The sequence below is a fragment of the Anas platyrhynchos genome, chromosome 12 (genome assembly GCF_047663525.1).
Source record: "Anas platyrhynchos isolate ZD024472 breed Pekin duck chromosome 12, IASCAAS_PekinDuck_T2T, whole genome shotgun sequence".
Taxonomy (NCBI): domain Eukaryota; kingdom Metazoa; phylum Chordata; class Aves; order Anseriformes; family Anatidae; genus Anas; species Anas platyrhynchos.
Window position 1 is genome coordinate 20,319,792 of NC_092598.1, and position 12,785 is coordinate 20,332,576.

The 12,785-nt window shown below is 42.3% G+C and overlaps 1 protein-coding gene across 21 annotated transcripts in view; it reads left to right on the forward strand.

Moving 5' to 3' along the window:
* The window catches only part of ZNF536 (zinc finger protein 536), a 347,101-nt gene that overhangs the window by 259,369 nt on the left and 74,947 nt on the right, over positions 1–12,785 (forward strand). The window lies entirely within an intron of this gene.

Here is a 12,785-nt window from a genome sequence, read left to right on the forward strand (position 1 = left end):
ACCTGCACCTTCCCAGCTATACAAAGAAAAATGTACAAGATTTTCCAGTATTACTTTCTTATTCTATATCTTTAAATACAAAACCTGAAGGCCACTCAGTCATTATCTTCAGAGTGTTTATTCAATTCCCTCTGAAAAATTAGCAGTTTGATACTGAGGCAGTTTTAAAATTAAGGAGCGATCTGTAGAAGTGCTGTGAACCCAGGCCATCAAACAGTATCAAAGGCATTCATAACCCTATCAGCTCAGGCTCTGATCATTTTTCATGACTTCTGGTGAATATGCCTTCAAAGACAAACAAACACGTTGGCACAGGCTGGGAATGAGGCCTGTGCCTTACCTCGCAGAATCAGGTCAGCTGGTAGCTGTCTGTGTGCTGTATTATAACGACCTTTTTTTTTTTTTTTTTTTTCCTTTAACTTCTATCCCATGCTTAAAATACCACTCGGATTAAAAATCAGAAGTTGCTGTCCCATCATAGGCCAAACTGACCTCTATATTTCAGCGGTGCTGCTAAGATCGGTGTGCAAATGACATTGCTTGGATCACAACACAGCAGCCTGGGTTTTGTATCAGTGTGCCATTGCACCTGACCCTCGACTATTTATTGTAAAACATGGTGTGTTTTCAGGCAAGTATCCCACTGCTGCCATCCTGCTTCTCATAAGATTCCTCTGCGCCACGTGCAGATATTGTGCAAGTGCTAATGGAAAGCTCAATGCAGCACCTTTTCCTGATCCCTGGTGGTGATGCAGGCCTGGCACAAGTATTCAGGCTTGGCCCAGGTACTTGGGCTCTCAGAGGGATGTGTTATGGGAGAACACAAAGAGTGATGGTGCTGCAGGCCCATCAGGACGTCCTGGTTCACAAGGGGCTCTCCTTGGCCTAGCAGCCAACAAAACACCTTCTGCTGGGAGCACGCTGTGGTGGCGTTTGCCGACAGGAAGGCAACAGCAGTGGTGTCCCACCAGTGGCTGTCAGGTCCCTCTCCAGCTGGAAAGGAGAGTGGGTTTTGCAGTTGTGTCTCCTGCTAGGCCTTGCTGAAATAAGCCCTATGGAGGCCCACAGAGGCCCCACAGGCACCACACTCAGTGCAGTCTCCTCACTCCTCCCCATGTTTCAAACTACTGCTAAGAGAGTTTCCAAACAGTTAATTCCCTTTCTTTCTCCATGCCTTGCAGCATTTCACAATGCTATTGTCATCCCAGAAGACAAGAGCACAGAAGTAGGAGTTTCCTTTATTTGTAGCATCTTTATTTAATTCCCTCTGCAGTCCATTTTAACTCCCTCCTTCCTAGTCAGTCATCATCCTCCACAGGAACAGCTGTGCCATGGTACCGTCCCTCCTGGCGGCTCAGGCTCCTTTGCCCATCCCAGCAATCTCTTCTGTCTTCTAATTTATGGCCAAGACCTTTCATGGAGCCCAGGTTCTCCCCTACAAGCAGAGCAAGGGGTGGTGAGCTGGAGGAGAAGACTGGCCTGCAGGCTAACCTTGGACCTGTGGCTCCCTGATCTCATTCACGGGTCAGTGTTGTGCCAAACCTGAAACCTGTGAGCACATCACTAACCATGGCACGGTGCAGCTCATACCACTGCCCTGCGTCAGAGGGGTTTCTGAGGACAGGTGTAGCATGAAAAACTGTGAAAGTCCTACAGGTAACTCGCAGACAAGCATGTTAAGGTACTGCTCTTGGTGATTCCTCTTAGAAGAAAAAAAAAAAAAAAGAAAAAAAAAACTTTCCTTGATCCAAAGTGCTGTTTCACTAACTCCAAGTGTCAAAAGGATTTTATTCTTAGCCTTCTGTTTCGATCAGTTAATTCCCACCAGGGCTGAGGTAAAAATTGTCTGTGGGACACGCTGTTCTTTCTTCTTATACACCTAATGTTGCTGTGCTATTTTGGGCAACCATTTAAATAAAAGCCAATTTGAATAAAGAGCAAATATATTCTGTCAAATGACGGCAAAAGGGCAGAGCTTGGGAAAAAGAAACAAGAAAATGCAAGGCATTCGTTTTTCCTTTGTACTTTTTAATAAAAGAAATTCTCTTGCAGCTTAAAGTGACACATTAGAAGATGTATGTATCGTGGCTTTTAAAAACACAATTAGATAACACCTTGTCAAATACTTATATTCTTTGTTGACAGCCTTGAGTACAATCACAATAACAGCACAGCTATTTCAGCATGTTTCTTATTCAGTTGCCATTGGCAGAGTCAGCCATTTTATAAAAATGTTACTGTTTATCACTTTAATCATCAATCTACATCTAGTCAAAACAATAAGTCAGAAGGAGTAGTAAATTATACTTGTGCAGCCCTGATGAGTTTGAGCTGTTTTGCTGAAATTAACTGCAATAATTATCTATTTTTCTAAAGCTGTTAAGAAGTTCTGGGAAAAAGAAAAAAAAAAAAAGTATCAATGAGGACTTGGTTTTTTCCTGTTTTATAAAGAACTTTTCATTAGACTGAGAAAAATTCAACAGTGAGTCTTGGTTTTCCTACAGGTGAAAGAAAAAGCACTTGGTGGTTTTTGACAGGACACTAAGGCTGCCTTCAGTTATTCTCCATGGTGGTTTTTGACAGGACACTGAGGCTGCCTTCAGTTATTCTCCACTGCTCCCATTTTTGTCTCAAGGCAGGATTTAAGGGTTTCTTCCTACAGCAGAAGGTCCCCCTGTCCAGGGGTGCTGGGCAATTGTGCCAGCCACTGAAGTATTGAGTGTAATTTCTCTGTAATCAAAGTGGAGGTTTTTGTTTGTTTGTTTGTTTTCTCCCCTGTGTAGTTCTAGTCTTTTATTTCATGCCTTTTATCAGTTTGAAATATTTTATTTCCCTCTTTTGGAAGGATGCAATTATCTCTTTTTTAAGCTGGGCCCTAACTTTGTAGGAATAATGTCACAAATCCTGTGAATGCATTTTATATGTCATGAGTGTGTGTGATCAGTAGGTTTTTTAGACTTACATACCATAGACTATCAATATTACATTTGCTGCTCCAACCAAGAGGCTTTAATAATACAGATCTAACTTTTTACTCTTTCACAAGACAAGGCAGCAAATTTAGATTCCTTTAATCACATGAAAAATGATGGATATAACTATGGGATTGAATTTTGGAAACAATGCTAGGACAAAAGAGTTCCTGATGGGATTCTATAAATATTAACAAAGAATATTTGTCTTATCTTTTGCTAGCAACCATTAAGTATTTAACCCTATTCATGGAACATTTTCTGTGTTAAGAAAGCTTTATCTTTTGTCTCCCCAAAAGGTTGTCTGTCTGTCTGCCTAACATAATAGTTCTATTTCATTGCCATCAAATTTGACCATGAGTGTATATTTGATTCATTTAATATAAATACATAGTGATTTACTAAGCAGTTATTTAAAACAATATTTGTACAGGTCTTTATGAATTTGTTCTAATTAATTACTAAAAGCCCCATTATACCTGAGAAAACAAAATGTATGAAATCCACAGTCAAAAACGATATATCAACATAACTTGTTTCTTTTTGGGGAGCACAGCAGAAATATTCTGGAGCCTGAAGGAAAACAAAAAAATCAAGTGGTAAACTTGAGGCATATTGCCAGCTTTGCATACGTGTGAAAATTTCTGACTCTTGACAAAAGTTTATTTGCAATTATTTGCACCCTGGATTGCTTTTTTCTGTCTGGTGTGTAAACAGTACATATTTTTTCTTCTTTTTTCCCCACTTGGGCTTTCTGTGCCAGCCCAGGTTTCTGACATTATGCAATTACTCCCAGCAGCCCAATACCTACCATGGGGGTGGTGGGTCCACAGAGAGGATCCAGCTTAGTTGAGCTCTCCTCTGTGTGCTCCTTTGGGAGGGCTAGCCCTCCCTGTATGAACTGAGTGGTGCTATTGGAGAGCGCAGCTATCACCCTGGCTCTGATGCATCTTAATTTCCCCCATCTGGCATTGTGGGCCAGCTGGGAACATCACAAGATGGGAGCTCATCCACACACAGCATCACCCATGTGGTCTCCATGTGGGGCTGCAGAGGATGGGCACGCATGGGCTCTGCTCCTGTGTATACTGCCTTGCACCCAGACCATCTGCTGGGGTATGTTTAGGGCACTTGTATAGCATGCTTTGCTACAAAAAGGGTCAGCGTCCAATCCACACTGTAGAGAGAGAAAAGTAAATACATGATGTTAGTGGACGTGTTTTGTGCTATATCATTCTGATAAGAAAATTGAATTTAATTAAGGACAGTTATTTAAAAGGAAACTGTTAATACTTTTAGTCTGAAGCTGAAAGATTTGTTAAATTCCTCTCATGATTGATTGGGGAGCAGGAAGAGCTCTCCCCACCTCACCTGAGCTCTGGTTCACAGCTAGGAATAGGGAGGGACCTTTCCTTTGCCTCAGTAAGCTTCAATGGCCCAAAATAATTTTGAATACAACACATCCACATACAACAGAATAATTCTCATTTCTCTGCTGACCCCCCTCTCTTCAGCTCAGGAAAAGAGAGAACTCATTTAGCTCCTTAAACGTAGGTGTTGTAATCATTAATAAGGAAAGTGCCAATAAAAAAAATCTGGTGATACTATAATGGGGGAGATAAAACACTGCAAAGAATAATTAGATGCTAGCATCAAAATACTGCATGAAACAAAAACAGTAGGGTGTTTCAGAGAATCAACATTTAAAGCATTTTTGAATTTTATCTTTACCTGTACTCCTTAATCTTTTATTTTGCCTTTTGATTTTCCTGCTATGTACCATGTTCCTTTTTTGTTTTATATTCATTTGACTTCTTTTTATTACACCTCCCTCCAGCTTCTCCCACCCCTAAGATTTTTGTACTTTCAGCTCTTTCTTTGTTAATGTTGAATGCAAATGTAAGCCTGTTGACAGATTTTGGGAGTTGGGAAAGTGTCTTAAATCCTAAGTAGTCAGGGTCGCAAAGCTGAATGATGGGATGAGAGTCACAGACATTGGAGCCCATCATAGCTGGTTGCATGGGATACATGAATCCCACGAGGCTGTGCTATTTGCATGGGCATTTATTTGATCTGTACTGGGAATCATGGAGGAACTTGGACGGAAAAAGGCAGGACTGAAGCTGGCCTTCAGGTGAGAGGTCTGGGGTGAGTTCAGCAGGACAGCTAGCCCATAGCAAGATGCAGTCATCGCCTGACCTACACAGCTGTGTACAGCTGCAGAGGATTGGAGCTTAGCAAAGCTCTTTAGCAAAGAGTGGGAAGAAATCAGTGCTGGACTCTCCAAATTCATATGTTTATTGATTTTGGGGGGGGGCGAATTGCCTCTCCCCTTTGAATAGTTTTAAGATTCTAGGGATTTTCTGCTGAGTTTGAATGTGGGAAGGCAAATTTTCAGAGCTGAATGGCATTGCATCTTCATCCTCAGGCTGGAAAAATATTGGAGGTTATGTTCTGTCTAGCAGGTTGCAGTGAAGTGCATGCATATGCTGCATGGTGTCTGACCAAACACCTGATGGTTATGTACCAGAGTTAAATACAAGCTCCTCATCCCTGGAAGACAGGTGAACACTGGTACAGGTAGCAGCAGAAGCACAACTCACACCAAGGTATTAGTGAACCCCTCCTCCGTCTCTCCCCCCTCCCTCCCCTCCTGCATTTCTGAGACTCAAAATATCCAATGTTGCTAGACTTGTGGCAGGCAGACAGACCTGCTACACCATTCCTTCTTTCAATAACATGCATGACTTAAAAGTATTTATGTTAAAAATGGAAATTGATGGACACAGATAGGACAAGGACTGTATTCTGAATTTTGGGTGTCTGGTCAACCCAGCTCAAAGTGCTCACCATTCAGTTAAAACAGGATCTGTTGCTACAGAATGAATGTAGACATATATTTTTGTCCTGTTGAAGGAGAGGCATTCTTGTGTTGTATGCTGGCTCTAATGCTGAAAATAAAACTCACAGAATAGGGCATAGTACTAATTTGAAACTTTGAATGGAAAAAGACCATCAAATATAGAAACCTCCTGAATAGGCTTCTCTAGATGCTGAATGTGTTGAAAAAGAGAGTGGAGAATTTTGTCTTTATGAAGCTCACATCTCTTCTGTGTGGTAGATAAGAACTAGGCATTCAAAGAAATTTGAGTTCTCTTTTTATATACAAAATGTACATATATTTTTTTTACTTCTGCAGTGGTCAACCTTAACAGGTCTCCAGTTTTTCCCTGGGTTCCAGGGATATTGCTCTTATCATTCAGTATTTATGATACAGAAGTAGTGAAGTCATTATGTAACAACATTGATACAGCAGGAACACACAAAATTAACACATGGGAAGCACGGTGCTACCCCTTGACAAAAAGGCATGGTTTTGTCTTGTCCTATGTGAAGGTACCTCCCACCACCCTGGATGTTGTGACCAGGGACTAGTGTATGATTTTCCTCACCTGAGGCTGATTCATTTTATGTAGAATCTCCATTTTATCCAAGGAGAAATGCCAGCAGAAGATAACACTAAAATTATGCCATCCAACCGAGGTACATGGAGGAAGCCTGCAGGAGACCTGACTTGGTCTGGGTGTCTGGGTAGAGGATGAAACCTGCAAAGAAGGCCCATATTGGGTCAAAGTAGGGAGCTGCTGTTTGGTTGTGTGATGTAATGCATGGGATTTGATGGCATGCAAGCTGCAAAATAAGTATATCTGGAGAATTGTCATTATGGAGAATGTATATTACTGTCTTTTGGGGTCTGGTTGGATAGCTGGGTACACCATCTTGCAGTAGAGTGATGGGTGTTCTACAGGCAAATGCCTAAAAGCAACAGAAAATGATGGGATAGACTAATAGACATTAAGCTTTGAAATGGCAGAGATTTCTGCAGAAATGCAAATCAACCTTTTTCTTCTTTGCAATAGTCTCTAGTTAAAGATCTTGGTGTCCTGTAGCTATGTGTTGTAGAATGGTAATAATGTAGACTTTGTGGTCTAGTTATTTACACATATATTCGCAGGTGCATCTATGGGTAAAATTTCTTGTCTTTGCTCCCGTATCAGTGACTGCACTCCCTCTCCGTAGCCACTCAGTGTGAGTACTACACAGATGTTTAATGCACCCGCTCTGTTTGGTGGTGCAGGCAATTACTTCTTTCATAAAGAAGTCAGGGAGGAGGAGAGCAGGGGTGATCTGGGTTGGAGGGTGACCAGCAGGGCTCAGGTTCTGAGTGGGAACCTGGATGGAAATGACGTGCTCATCTCCCCGGGTCTGGTGTCAATTGTAGCTGAGGTTCTCTAAGCTGCGAAAGGAGCTGAATATCCCCACCTGTTAAAGTTGAATTAAATAAAGTATCTAAATCATACCATCTAGACCTATGTCTGTCTGTAAGTAATAAACTTAAAATTTAAGATGGGGAATTCATTATACTAAAGCTATCACCTGTTTCCTGTACTCCATTTTTTCCGGTGACTGATCTTCTCTCCTGTTCTCATCATGCTTGCCACATCTCTGCTGCATGCCAAAAAGGGATCAGTGACGTTATTTTTAAATGTGAGCTCCCTATCAGAGCCTAAATTTATTATCCCTGTACAAAAATTAGAGAGAAAACCTTTAGAGAATTGGAACTCTCAGACCAAAACTGTTAACCCCCTTGCAGAGCTATCTGATTCACTTTCCTGATTTTCAGAAGTGTCAAACTACTACAACCACATTAAATTATTACAGTTGCAGAGCATCAGAAAGTGCCGATTTGTTTAATGTTGTTTCTGGAAGTAGCTGCCTTTTGGATTATTGCTATAGAAGTGAAGCACTTGTGTCATGGTGCAAACTTCTGCTCAAGCCTCAGCGTGCTTCAGAGAAGAGATTTAAGGTGGGACTGCCAATCCCATCAATCTGCTGCCAGGACAAATTATCTGCTGTATAAATCATAAGAAAATGTGATTTTCACACTTTCAGTGAAGACTTATTTTCATTTCAGGCTTTAGACTGTGTACTGTAGATCTTAGGGATGAACTTGGTATAATAGGTAAAAGGCCAGAGCAAATGCAGGATGCCTCTGAAATCCCCATCCCACGCCGCGGGAAGGAAGGAAGCAGCTGCGGGGCACCCTGGTGGTTCTTCACCTGCCTGCCCTCATCATGTGCAGTCATTTAGGCAAGGGATCCTGTGCTGGATCTTCCGCTGAGCTTCCTCTAGAAATAAACACGAACCACTTTTGTCATGGTGCACTCTGGGGTGCGATGTAAGCCTGGTATGAGTGGGGACCGGCTGCCTTGCCTGCTAGCAGGTAGGAGATGTCTGTTGCACGCTATCCCGTGTCCCTAAAAAATGGACAGTTTGTGGTTTTGTGTCTACCCACCCATTTCTAAAGCATGCTGTGGTCCTTTGGTCCTTTATTTTTCCTCCTTTCATCCTTTTGCCTTTTTTTTTTTTTTTTTTTTTTTTTGGGTACAATCTTCCTTTCAGTTATATTGAAAGTATTTTATCAGTGTCAGCTGATTCCTTTTTTTAATTGAGTTAAAGTTCACAGAGTGTGACAGGAACGTTACCGGGTAGTATGTATTTCATGTTGTAATTTACATCCTGAATTCTTTGCCATGAAGCACCATTGTCATCTGTTATGCTAGATGGGAAGTTAAGGGTGCTTTCAGCCTTCTAATCCATATTCCCCCACCCCTCTGTTTACCCCTAAGGAGGTCATGAGAAGGCTGCGGAAAGATTTGAGCCTGGCTTTTTCATTTTTGTCAGTGCAAAGGGAGGCAGTTTGGCTTGGGGGAGGCATTTCCAGCATGGGTCTTGGTCCTGCTGAAGAATGGGTGCAGATCAAACACACTGCAGAGTCCATCAGCATGCAGGACGTCAATTACAAACTTTGGGCTCAGAAAGCTTCACCTGAGGGGCTTACCTGGACACCACCCTGCCTGTCTGTTCACCTCTCTTACATTTTTTACATTCATCTATTGAAATCACTCACCTGATTCTGGGTGCATTTGAGGCCTTGAGAAAGAATAAAAAAGTAAAATGTTTCTGTAATGCATCTTAACATGTAAATCTTGCCTCCAGTGGTCTGCATCACGCTGTCTTCTGCAGGTGTCTGCCCTGGTTGAAGCCCCACTTAGAGCTGCAAAGGCACTGCTGACTGTATTTACAGGACTCCCCCCACCAGCCTGCTATTAACTCGGTTAAAATGTGTGTGACCATGGAGTAAGCATGGTGCGTGGATGAGTAGAAGAGAGGGAGGACCTCAGGGCCAGGCGGTTTACAAACAGACATCACATCCATGCTGTCCTTTGCCCCCTCTTACATTTCTTATTACAGTACATTAAAACCCTTTGCTCTGTCAAATTGACAAAGGCAGCTATAAAAGTGGTCCTTTCTAATACACAGTAATATAAACTATGTTTGTACACTTACCACATAATCCCTAATTACTTCCATACTTTCATGTGTAGAGAGCTTTGACGCTTGCGTTGCTGGATACTTAGTGAATGAAATAAAATCAGAAATTATTTCTATATAAATATGGGGTTGTATGTGGTATGTGGATTAGCTTCTAGGCTGGTGACACAGCTTGCATTTCAGAATAAATATTCTAAGTGTCATTGATCCACTAAGTGTCGAATAAAAAACTATGACACCAACAAAACTCTCCTATGACCCTGACATTCCTCCAGTACTTAAAGCAATTACCCTACTATTTAATAACAATGTTTATAAAATTGCTTTTTGATTGGCTATCATCTGTGCCATACCTATGTCAATAATTCCCAGTGAATACTTGCGTGTGACCTATAACCTTGCTTTACAAATAATTTCCATCTTGTAATAGCAAGAAGACTCTTTTGGCAGTTTGTAATGGAGTCTTCTCATGAAGACTCATTGCTTGCTTCTTGGTTTTGCTGCGCATTGGAAGGCATAGCCTCCCCTCCACCCCAAAGCGAGGACTGCACAGCTGACACCATCTCAGGCCCATGCAAGACTCTGAAATGCAAAAAAGGATTGAGCTTGTTGGCTTTCTTTGGGAGGTGTATACATAAACCGTACGTATACTGGTAATGTGATGTGAAAGCTACCTGAAAGTTACCGCTGTTTTACTGTTATCCTACATAGTAGGTTGTTGCAACTTTGGATTAAGTGTTTTCCCTTGCTCTCTGTATTTCTGCTTTTTAAAGGAGAGATGGATCTAAATGATGCACGGTAAACGCAACCTTAAAGCTGTGGTGACATGGGAACGGTAATAATATGTCCTTAGTCTCTGGTCCTGTGAAGCTTGCCCAGCAGCACTATTCCCAAAAGAGCTTAAAAGTGTGTGTGGTATATTCTGGAGAGTATTTATTTACCTAGCTTTGTTGGAGTGATTGCAGTAGTTTTTGCACTGCACTTATTTCTTAGTCCCTGAATCGATTCATGGACAGAAATGGTTATGGAAAAAAAATTCTGAAGTGTCCATTTGCAGTCCTGCACTTCAACTTGGTTGCAGATGCCTCCTAGGAGTCACGTTTCCCAAACACCATAAAACCAGAACAGCAATATGCAGCACATGTGATCCTGTTCCCATGGTTTGTTTGCCTAAAGCCATAGGAAATTGCATGCTATTCTTCACACAATTCTCAGAAAGTATCCAAGCCTCTCCTTGTTGCATAATAAAACTTAGGAGCAGCTGATCTGCTTCTAAAATGCATTTTTCAGTTAGGTGCCAAAGAGAGGTGTAGCTCTTTTGCAGGTATGTGTATGCTGGAGTCAGTTCATGACTTGATCACATGTGAGACAGAAAATGGTCAAAGATCTTGGTAAAAGTTATGGTCATACCTGGTCTGCAGCTGTGCAAACCTAGGGGCTTTCTCCTAGTGGGGAAACTAGAGCCAGATGAAAGGCTTACTGTGGGCACGTCAAGGGGAGATGTCTTTGATCCTATGGAGGCCTGGCACCACCAGAGGTATCCCATCTGCACAGAAAAGCCTGCTGTATTTTAAAGGCTGGCCCCACTGGGTGCCAAGTATCAGAAACATCTCTTTCCTTGGGGAACACACTCATAGTAATCAGCTTTGCAAAGCTTAATGAGAGTGTGACATGATCTGCACGGAGTATCAGGGATGTCAGAGGGAGGTATCCTACTGTGCTCCATTCACTAAAACATACACAGCCAACTATAAAACTACCATAGACTTAAAGTGCTTGTCAAAAAAGCATCCAGCTCTCAGGCTGAAGGTGCAGATCCCATCAATCTGCCTGTGGAGGCAGCACTCAGCACTTGCAAGAGCACTGGGATCTGGTGCAGCTTCCCTATGAAGCTGCCTGGAGGCTGACAGCTATCAGGGAGGAGCATCTACACGTGATGGTAAAACTAGTTTCGTTTTGATTGATATATGGAGATGGGAAGATCAAAATTCGGTGTGTGCATGGTAACATCTCGAGAGTGGTATTTTTAGTAATGATAACCCCAGCATTTAGGAGGGAAGGCAGGCTGTACTGCACATGTAGGCGCGGCGAAGAGGACTTCGTTTTTCATGTGCATGTCTCCTAAGTTCGTGATGAAAGATACAGGGTACCAAGGAGAGCGGAGCAGGAAGTACAAAGAGAGCAGGAGCAAGTAGGCCCACCTCAGAGGAGGAAGGGATGAGTTTTAGCTCTTTGCTTGCTTCAGTGTGCAACCTTGGCCTTCTGATAATAGGTTTTATTTCTGGAATATGCATGTGCTTGCAGATTTGGTCTAAAACACGGTGGGTTTCGTGATTCACACAAACTCTGTTTACATTTCCCTGTAGTTATATTTTGTTTGTTCATAGGGGCAAGTACTTCTTCTGAACCTCTTCTGGAAATTTGAGTAGTTGAAGCTTTTTCCTCTTCTCAGTTAACTGTTCTCCTAGATTGTCTCCTATTAACATGCCGCTATGTGTTGATGTAAAACACTTAAATATTTCCATATGTAATAAAAGGTCAGGGATATTATTCTTTCATTACCAGGAGTCATATATCAAGTGCCTCACAGGAAACTCTACTCTTTAGTAAAATGGGAAGGTAAATATATCGATTACAAGTTATCTGTCAAACAACCCTGAAGCTTTTGTTCAGAGCAGGGATTTTACCATTTGAAAACGTACAGTATCTGAGGGTGACTCCTTTTGTGTATTTTTGGTGGGGCTGATATTGAGGCTGCAATTTTTGTGAACTGGATGGTTTCTTGCACCCACCTCAGCAATCACCACAGGGTGGAGAAGGTCTCCCCATGCCTTCCCCACTGGGGGGGCTCTCCCTCTCCCAGTGCTCAAGAACTGAAGCAAAAACTCTTGTTCCTCACCCCTCCCCTTCCCCTGGATAGCACCAGCTTCCCGTGGTGAGGGAGCAAAACCTGCCCAGTGCCAAACATTTGTCCCCCTGGTGCCTCAGACAGTGCCCTCCTTCTACAACTCATTTATAACACTTCTGAAAAGTTACAATTATCTCTGTACATATCAATCAATCATCAAACAGGCTGAAGTTATAGAAATCCAGCCACCTCTGCAAGAGGAGGATGCTACAGCTGTGACATAATTACATTATCAACTTAATTAAGGAAGTGAGTGAAATGAAAGAGAAAACAAAACAGCCAAAGAGAAGGCTAGAGGTGGAAAGGAAAGGTGGGATGGGTAGCATGCAGAGGATGTGTTAAATTTAGCTCTAAGTGGTTTAAAAAAGGATCTAACGTATCATAAAAATCCCCAGGTTTTCATCCTGTGCTTCTCGCTTACAGAGTGGCTGCTGGGAGCCGGGGGCTGGGGGATAACGGCCCCCTGGGAATGCTGCCACAGCTCCCCAAGCCCAGGAGGTTCAGCCAGG